Raw genomic sequence first — 9,362 nt, 5'->3', positions numbered from 1 at the left:
CTCCAAATTATATGGTTGGTTCCCCAGGTAATCACCTTCCTTCCTTCCAGGACTTTCCAAAAGTCACCTCATTAACATAACAAAAGACTGATTCCAAGCATTTTAGGAGTTCTGCCAGAAACTGGAACAAAGACCAAATTTACATTTCTTATTATAAATCACAATATTACAGATGGTGTCTAAGGACCTTGCTGGTTTTCAAATTCTAGGACTCTTCCCTTGGCACCACCCTCCTATTAAAAAAAAAAAAAAAAAAGGACATGTATTTAGGAGCAGGATTTCCATGCAAAATACGCTCTCATTTCTAGAACAGACTGTTTCTGAATGTGCATGTTTGAAGCAAGGCACATCTCCTGGGAGGTGTGAAAGGCCTTCCTTTTTCTCCAGAAGAGTAGAATGTAGAGTAAACTGATCCCAAGGGAGGAGGTGGTAGGGATTCAGCTAACCCACTTGCAGAGGCTTTGAGCAGGGCTATTAGCATTATGAGGTGGTGGGGCCCTGTATTCCACACCACAGGGCACATGGTATATTTCAGAGGACTTTCTGTCTAATCTGCTAGTATAACTCTTTCCAGACTGTAGTTTACCACCATGACTTATCCACTTTTCAGGTTGCACTCAGCCTCTTTTCTTTCTTAGCTGTCACTTCCGCCTCAGGTATCAGCAGAACCAACAGAAGATTCTCATTTAATCTAGTTTTTTGTCTTTTCTTCTATTTCAGGTAAGAACTAATAGTGGAAATATGAAAAGTTCTTATTTCAACAAAGCTTAGTCATAAATAGTTCCCCCATTGATGAGAAAAGCTAAGACAACAAAACAGTGAAATTCCCAAATCTGAAAGCAAGAAGGCTTCATCTCTAAGAATCAAATTTCACAGCCACTCTAGATTTTTACTCCAAATGGATAGTTTGATAGCAGAAATCACAGCTCTTCAGCCTGCAAATTTGACAACTACATAAGAGACACCAATACCTAGATTCACAGATGATCTTGAGATGCCTAACCCTTTTCTCTCCCTAGCCCCATCCTGTGGATAACTGGAGTCAGCAGCAGCTGGAAGAAAATGTCAAGGACTTGGGTCAAGAATAAGTCAGAATAATGTCACGGCAGACTATTTATCAGCTCTTCAGCACATGTCCATTTCCTTGAAGGATGAAAGTTTAGAAATCTCAAAGAATAAAGTTTATTTTATATACATTCTGTTGCCTGTCATTTTTTTTTTTTTTAAGATTTTTAAATTTATTTGTCAGAGAGAGAGAGAGAGCACAAGCAGGGGGAGCAGCAGAGGGAGAGGGAGAAGCAGGCTCCTCACTGAGCAAGGAGCCCGATGTGGGACTCGATCCCAGGACCCTGGGATCATGACCTGAGCTGAAGGCAGACGCTTAACGACTGAGCCACCCAGGCGTCCCTGTCATTTTTTTTTTTAAACAAAACAAAATTACAAAGTTTTCTTTCTCCAGCTAACAACAGGAAACTCAATATGTCCACTATATTTATATCCCAGAGTGACAGCAACCAAGTCTGGGTGCATCACTTCATTCCAAAATTAAATGTTATTGAACACCTGGTATTAAATACAAAAATTACATTGTGTCTCACACTGGGAACTGAGAGAACTCAGGCAAAAAAATCTGCCCTCACAGGCATCTGTAAGCAGAGCAGCGGTCTCATACATGTCTACCTGTGGGGGACCCAAAAAAAGGATGATTGAATCACTGCCAGAGAAGGATCCTGAGGGTTTTTGTGCACTCTTGTACTTCCTGTATAGGTCTAGCAAAAGTTGCATCCTAGAGGTCTCTGTTTAGAATACACAGGGAGAAATAGTGTATCTACAGGAACTGGTAGGTTTCAGATAACTCCACTCTCATTTGGAATTTTTTTTTCTGAGAATAATTTCTGAAAATAAGTACCCATTGATTTGTCTTTTGCAATTAAATATAAAAGCCAGACATCTTATTCTGAAGCTTTGAAACATACGAAGTAGCCTCAAACTTACCAGATTTCCAGGCTTGAAGGCTGATAATGTAAGAAGGACAAATCCTAGATGGCAGGAAAGGATCCTTTGATGGGTGTATACAGCAAACTAGTGATTTAACCTTTTCTTGTACTGGTAGGTAGTATTGAGGACTGCCATACTCTCCTGCAAGCAGGAGACACATAGAGGGCCAATTTTTAGTCCAGGACTCAGATAGCTGTTCAGTCTCACATATTTTACAATCAATGTCCCTCAAAATTATTTACTTTGAAACATTTCAAACCTCCAGAAAAGTTGGAAGAATACAATTATCACCTTTATTCCGTTCATCTCAATTCAACAATTAACGTTCATTTCTCCTTTTCTCTGTCTACATAGACCCACACCTGCATTCCTATTACTTTAGTAAATGCAAGCCCACTTCACCCCTAAATACTTCAGCACGTATTTCCTGATATTAAGAGCATTATCATATATAACCATAATACAATTCAGTTATCAAATCTAAGAACAATATTAAATCAATAACATCTAATATATGCTGTGTAAATTTTCCCATTGTTTAAAAAATGTCATAGCTATATACACATGTATGTATATAGATAGAGATGCATTTAATATCCGTGTCTATATCATATATATATGAGAGAGATTAAGGATTAGGAGTGTGTGTTGTGATACCAATATTTCCCCAGGCTCTAATTAAAGTTCCTAAATTTCACTTCAGTCCTTATTACCTGGAACTCTCTCCTGATATCTTTGTTTTTGTTGTTTCTGATGATATTACATTTTCGAAGAGGACGGGCTAGTTATCTTGTTCAAGATCCTACCTTCTGACCAAACAACATTTTTGAAAAGAACAAACACATAAGTATTTGTGTTTCCTATTGCATGCTGTCAAGAAGCAAACTGTCCAAGAACAAAGCTACACAATACTGTGAACATTTTTATGTCGAAAATATTAAAGGAAATGCAGCATCTGCCAGCAGGGTTAGTACTCTGTGTTGTGGCAGCAGTAACCTCGGCTCCAATCCAAAACCGTAGTGCCTGGCATCTATCTTGACAGGGACTGATTCTTTCAGTTTGCTTTTAATCCCAGCACTGACTGTGACCCTGTTTTGCCGCCAGAGATTTACTGCTGACTCGCCAGCACAATGTGGTCAGAAGGGAAGGAAAACCCACAGTAAGCACTCCTAGCACCAAGTGTTTGGGAAACTTGGACATGCCCCATCTATGAACATGTGCAGAAACTACTCCAAAGTGCTTGCTCTCAAGGAGACTTGTCTGTAATTTCCACTGCTGAAACTGTGCCGTCATAGCTGTTTTTCTGGTTGAGATATTTAAAATAGTGGAGGCTTTTTAGGAGAAATGAAGATGACCTTAGTATATTTTAAATAAAATCCAAACTCCTGTAGCCATAGGTCTACAAGGTTTATCTCCATTCCCCATCAATATGAACACTAGTTGTTCTAGCACCATTTATTGAACCTCATTGAATTGAAATTTTTACTGAAAACCAGTTGACCAAATAGTTGTCAGTTTTAGGGCTCTCAATTCAGCCTATTTATTGGTGTATCCTGCTGCCACTAGCAATTTGCCTTGCCTGCCATAGCTTATAATAAGTCTTTTAAAAAGATTTGTTTGAGAGAGAGAGCAGGGGGAGGGGCAGAGGGAGAGGGAGAAAATTTCAAGCAGACTCCCTGCTGAGCATGGAGCCTGCTGCCAAGGGGCTCCATCCCATGACCCCTGAGAGATCATGACCTGAACCAAAACCAAGAGTCGGATGCTCAAGCGACTGAGCGCTCCAGGCGCCCCAGTGAGTCTTAAATCAAGTAGTGTAAGTCCTCTAGTTCTCTTCTTTTTCAACAGCTCAATTTTGAAAAATGTGAAACTCTATGTAAACAATTACATAGATTAAGATGTGCTGTCATTTTCATCCTTTTCATTTCAGTGTAGGACACATGCCCACCTATGTATTGGTTGACCCCTGTGGTCCAAGGTTCTCTATTGTACCCTCTAGGAAAAATAAATCTCCTATTGTCTGCAGGCTGAGGAAGAAGCAGAATGTCTGCAACACTCAGCAGAGTCTGGATTTTTCCTGAACAACAACAACAAAAATTTAGATCACTTTCTGGCCTTTGATCTTAGGAAATGTTTCCTTTACTTCTTTCTGAAAAATTTCCAACTGTGAAATAAAGCCTTGTGTTATTTATAATTTTTCTTTGTAGGAAAATAGAGTCCTATGGAAGATCCCTAATTTGTTAACCTGATTGTAAGATCTGATGTTGCAAATTGGAGATTAAGGAAGACTTGACTTTTCTCTGCTTATGAAAGAAGATGGGAGAGAGGCAAAGATGTGAAGTGGGAAGAATAATCTGGAACCTGAACACTAATGTTAGGATTTGGCAGTGAATGTCAGAGTTTGGAAAAGGGAAGTGACTGGATGGGCATATCTAGGGAAAAAAAAAAAAACTTTAGTGGAAACAACAGATAGCTGGGGCGCCTGGCTGGCTCAGCTGGTAGAGCATGTGACCCTTGATCTCAGGGTTGTGAGTTCAAGCCCTGTGTTGGGCATGAAGCCTACTTAAAAAACAAACAAACATATTTAAGGTCCCTTTTATGACATTGCTTATTTACTAATATATAATTCTTTTCCATCTTTGTAAATGTGGCATAGTGGAGCTTGATGTGTTACAGGTTTTTTTTAGAATGTATATTTTTATTTTTTTTAAAGTATGCTCTATGCCCAATGTGGAACTTGAACTCACGACCCTGAGATCAAGAGTGGCATGCTTTACTGACTGAGCTAACCAGGCACCCCAGGAATGTATATATTTTTTTAAATGACTATTCAGATATTCATCTGTGAACCTCTTAACCACATACATGGCCCTATCAGCTGTGCACTGAGAGTAAAATGGGCCCAACCTGGAGATCTACCTGGGAAAGTGCAATTAAAATTGAGAGGGGTTGTGACTGTCTCAGAAATAGTAGCTTTCCCTAATGTAGCAGTTTTCCTTCACACCTGATCCTTTCTTCTTTATTTTTTAAAAAGTTTAAGTAATCTCTACACACAACATGGGGCTCGAACTCACAACCCAGAGATCAAGAGTCCCATGCGCCTCCGAATGAGCCAGCAAGGCACCTCCTTTCTTCTTTAAATAAGGGCAAATGAAAAATAGAAGTACTCAGTTGCACCCTTGGAATCCACAGAAATCTGGCTGAGGAAGTTCAAGGCAAGATTAGAGATTGCCTCCTCACTGGTAACCTGGCCAAGGCTGTCTGTTTCCCTTACTTTGGCAAGGAGACTCAACTCACTTTCACCAGCCATGGGAAGACAAGCATCCGGAGGAGGCTGACTTAGGGTAACTTTAGATCCTGAAATCTCACAGGATTTCTTCCCTTCTCTTTGAACTACCTCTGGCCTACCTAACAGGAGGGATTCACTGCCTTTCTTTCTGGTCAGCACTCTTTTGGGGTCCCTCATGGACATGTGCGAGGTAGGCAGCTGGCTTCTATGTGTCTCTCCCAGTCTGGTTGTTTTTCAATGACCAGAAATGACCCACGACATAACTCCCTGCCTGTGGGACCAAAAGGATCTGGACACCTGCGCAAGCTGTAGAGACTACGTACAATTAACTCCCGGGTGCCCGAAGTGCACCGCTCTCTTGCTCCCTGAATTTCCGGTAAAGAAGAAAATACTATCTCAAAATCTTCTCTGCAGGCTAAACTGAATGAAGTGTGAGGTTCCAAAAAGGTCAAGAAGAACCTTACTGAGTTGACCCAAACCCCAGTCTGGCCTTCCAGGACAGACTTGAATGAGGCTGATTTTAGGATAAACCCAAAGAAAAGGAGCAATGGTAGCACAACCCGAGGATAGGAAGACTAAAGACCCAAATCTTAACCTCTGAATGAGGTAAGGGCCATGAGTTGAATCGGTTTCCCACATTTATGAAGAGACTCATTAGCCCAACTTCAGGGACCAGGACGGCAGTGAGAGCGCACATCAGTGGTTCTCAACAGCGGACGATCTTGCCCACCCCCACCCCCTTGCCCACGAGGACATTTGGCAATGTCTGAAAACTTTTTGCTTATCACGACGTGAGGGTGTGTTTGGCCTCTACTGGCATGTGGTCCGCAGACGCCTGCGAAGCCGCAGCCTACAGTGCAGCCAAATAGCATACAATGCACGGGAAATCCCTCCGCAACGAAGATTTACCGTATCAGTATCAGTGGTGCGAGGTTGAGAACCCCTGGTGTAGATCAATGTCCACACTTTATTTACTAGACAACACTAATTACTGACTTACGGATATGCAGTCTGAGGAAAACTGGTTTGTCAGGGAGAACTCTGTAAGATTTTGGTCTGGGCACACGGAAGGGTGGAGATCGCATTAACTAAGGCGGCAGAACTGCAGGGGCCGCAGGTTGTAGGCGGGAATAGACCCCGGGTCCGGTTCCGGGCCGCCGAGCCTCGCTGAAAGCGGTCTCGGTCGGCGCCGCCTTCGTTGCTGCGTCTCCCGGAGTCCACCGGGTGATGGTGGGGACCCAGGGGTCTCACGCCGGGCGCCTCCCCTCCCTCGTGTCCGCACGCGGCCGCCTCGCGAAGGCGCGTCCTCAGGGCAGCTCCGAGGCGCGGCCGGGCGGGGCCTCAGCCAAACGCTCTGGGACTTGCGGACCTGGCGGGGCTCGGGGCGCGTCTTTGGCTTCTCCCAGCGCTCAATGCGTCGCCGGAGGGCTTGCTTTTGGGGGAAAGCAGGGAAGGACTAGTCCTCTGGATCTTCCCCGGAAGGAAGGGCGGCAGCCCCAAGGGTGGGTGAGTAGTCGGAGCTTCTCGGTGCGCAGTTCTAACGGAGCTACAGTGAGTCGGAGCTGCGAGAAAACGAAGTAACTCGTGGTGCCCTGGTGACGTAGTGGCCGGGACTTGGTGCTTTTTCCCCACCTTGGCTTGGGCTACATTCTTGGTCAGGTCACGTTTTGGCAACGTCTCCCTTCACGCAGGAATTCTCTTTATCCCTGGGTCCTTGGTGTGTTGCCAAAGATGCCTGCAGAAGAGGCTCCGCAGCGAGTCCCAAAGCTCCGGTGAAGAAGGGGAAGGAATGGCGGTCCGCTGGTGGCCTCTCAGACTCAGTGCCGAGCAGCCGGCTCCTCACGCTCGCCACAGGGGGCCTCTTACTTGCGCGCGCCCTCTTTCTCCCGTTCTGATCCTGTCTCCGTTTCACACACGGGCTGGAGTGGCTGTAATAAGCCGCTTGTCCAAACTTACACAGCCAAGCGCAGAGATGCCATCTCGCCCTGGGTTCAGGCCCGGACCACGCTCTTGCTGTCGCCGCCCCTGAGGCACTCGCTCTGCGGACGGTGACAGTCACAGCCTCTGTGCTTTCCTCTGGAAACGGGCTGGTCCGCTCAGCCTCTTTGGTTCTCTTTGCGTGTAAACTGCTTTTTGGGCGTATGGAGGAGGTGGCTGCCGGAGATGCGGAGAGGAAGGGAGGGAGGTGAGCTGTGGGTGAGGTGCTCACTCTCCCAGATGAAGCGCTGCAGTTGTCCGCAGGTCTCACCCTCTCCCGAAGCGGGACACAACTTTTGTAGGCTCTAGCCCACAATGGAAGGGTTTTTGTGTGCTAAATCTATATTTCTCAACAAATTTAGATATCATTTTTTTTCTGCCTTATTCTCTCTTTCCTCTTCTTGAACTCTAAATATGTTAGAACTTTTGATATTGCCCTATAGGTTGCTAAGGTTCTGCTTATTTTTTTCTCAATTCTTTCTCTTTGTGCTTCAGGTGGGATGATTTCTGTTTCTCTCTCTTGAAATTCACTGAATTTTTGTCATTTCCATTATGCAATTAAATCCATCAGTGATTGTTTTTTGAGAACTCTTTCCAATTTCCAATTTTACATTTTGGTCCTTCATTTACTCTTTCTATTTCCGGATAATTTTTTCTAACTTTTTATTTATTATGGTTATATTTTTCCTTTACAATCTTGAAATAGTTATAGTTGTGGCTTAGTATTTCTTACCTCCTAGTTTCAACATTTGGGTGATGTCTAGGTCAGTCTCCCATGATTGTCTTATCTTGAGCATGGGTAGAGTAATATCAGAGTAATGTATTAGAGCATTTTGAGTTGTATTACGGATACCATGAATGGTACACATACAGATTCTGGATTGCTATGTATTACAAAAGCACTGAATTTTTATAAAAGCAGGTCTGGTTGATATCAAACTGCAAATTCTCTCCCTTGCAATGGATGACAGGTGAAATCTCAGTTGTCACTTCAGCTTTTGCTGAACTACTTGGAGGCTGCCCAACATGCATTATGCGGGAGTCAGCCAGAAACTTGGGCAGAATTTTACAAACAACTTAGAACTTCCTTTCAGTGGCTTTTTTCTTTATGAGATTCCTCTCTACCTCTTGGTTTTTTTCAACTGCTATGCTTGCCCAAGCATTGTCCTCTGCTCCTTTAATCCAGTAAGACAGTTTGGTTTTGTACTGGAATTTAGCTGACCCAAATAGGGCAGACCAAGGTGTGCTCTCAGCCAAAATTTTGCAAAGTGGAAAACTCACCATGTCAATTTTACCTTGTGTCTGCCTGCTTTTGTTCAGTCTCCCCAGCACCTTGAGGTAATATTTTATTTATTTATTTTTAAAGATTTTATTTATTTGACAGAGAGAGACACAGCAAGAGAGGGAACACAAGCAGGGGGAGTGGGAAAGGCAGAAGCAGGCTTCCTGCGGAGCCCGATGCGGGGCTCAATCTCAGGATCCTGGGACCATGACCCGAGCAGACACTTAACGACTGAGCCACCCAGGCGCCCCAAGATAATATTTGAGAAACATATGTTGTCCCCAGTTTATAGTTGTTATCTGTAGGAGTACTCTGAAAAAAAGTAAGCATCCATTACCAGAAGTTTAACTTATTGTCTCAGTAATGGCAGCCTAGCAAATTGGGCTTGAATCTCTGCATTGCTGTCTAAGCTTGGCACAAGCTGCTTCATGGATTTCTAAAGTCACTCCTGCCCCAAGTCTGAAAAGGAGATATGACAAAAACCAGGGTGTATGGAGAAAGATAAATAGGGGGCACGAGTAAGGAGATTGGCCTGCCCAGAGGGTGAGGAGCTGGATCACCAGCAGCACTTTTGAGAAGGGACTAGAGCGGACCATCATCACTTTTATTCCTTCATCAGTTTTAGGGCTTCACAAATTGCAAGGAGACCAGACCCTTCTACATCTACCCCATTATGGTATACCGCTGAACTCCTCTGTACACAAAGGATATTGCTCCTGCATGCTGAGACTTTACAAGAAAGCACATTCCCTAGCCAGAAATTGAGCCTGGGCCGCAGAAGTGAAAGCCTTGAATCCTAACCACTAGACCACCAGGGAA

Source organism: Halichoerus grypus, chromosome 5 (assembly GCF_964656455.1).
Source record: "Halichoerus grypus chromosome 5, mHalGry1.hap1.1, whole genome shotgun sequence".
In the NCBI taxonomy this organism is placed as follows: domain Eukaryota; kingdom Metazoa; phylum Chordata; class Mammalia; order Carnivora; family Phocidae; genus Halichoerus; species Halichoerus grypus.
Note: the sequence above shows the minus strand (reverse complement) of the source record.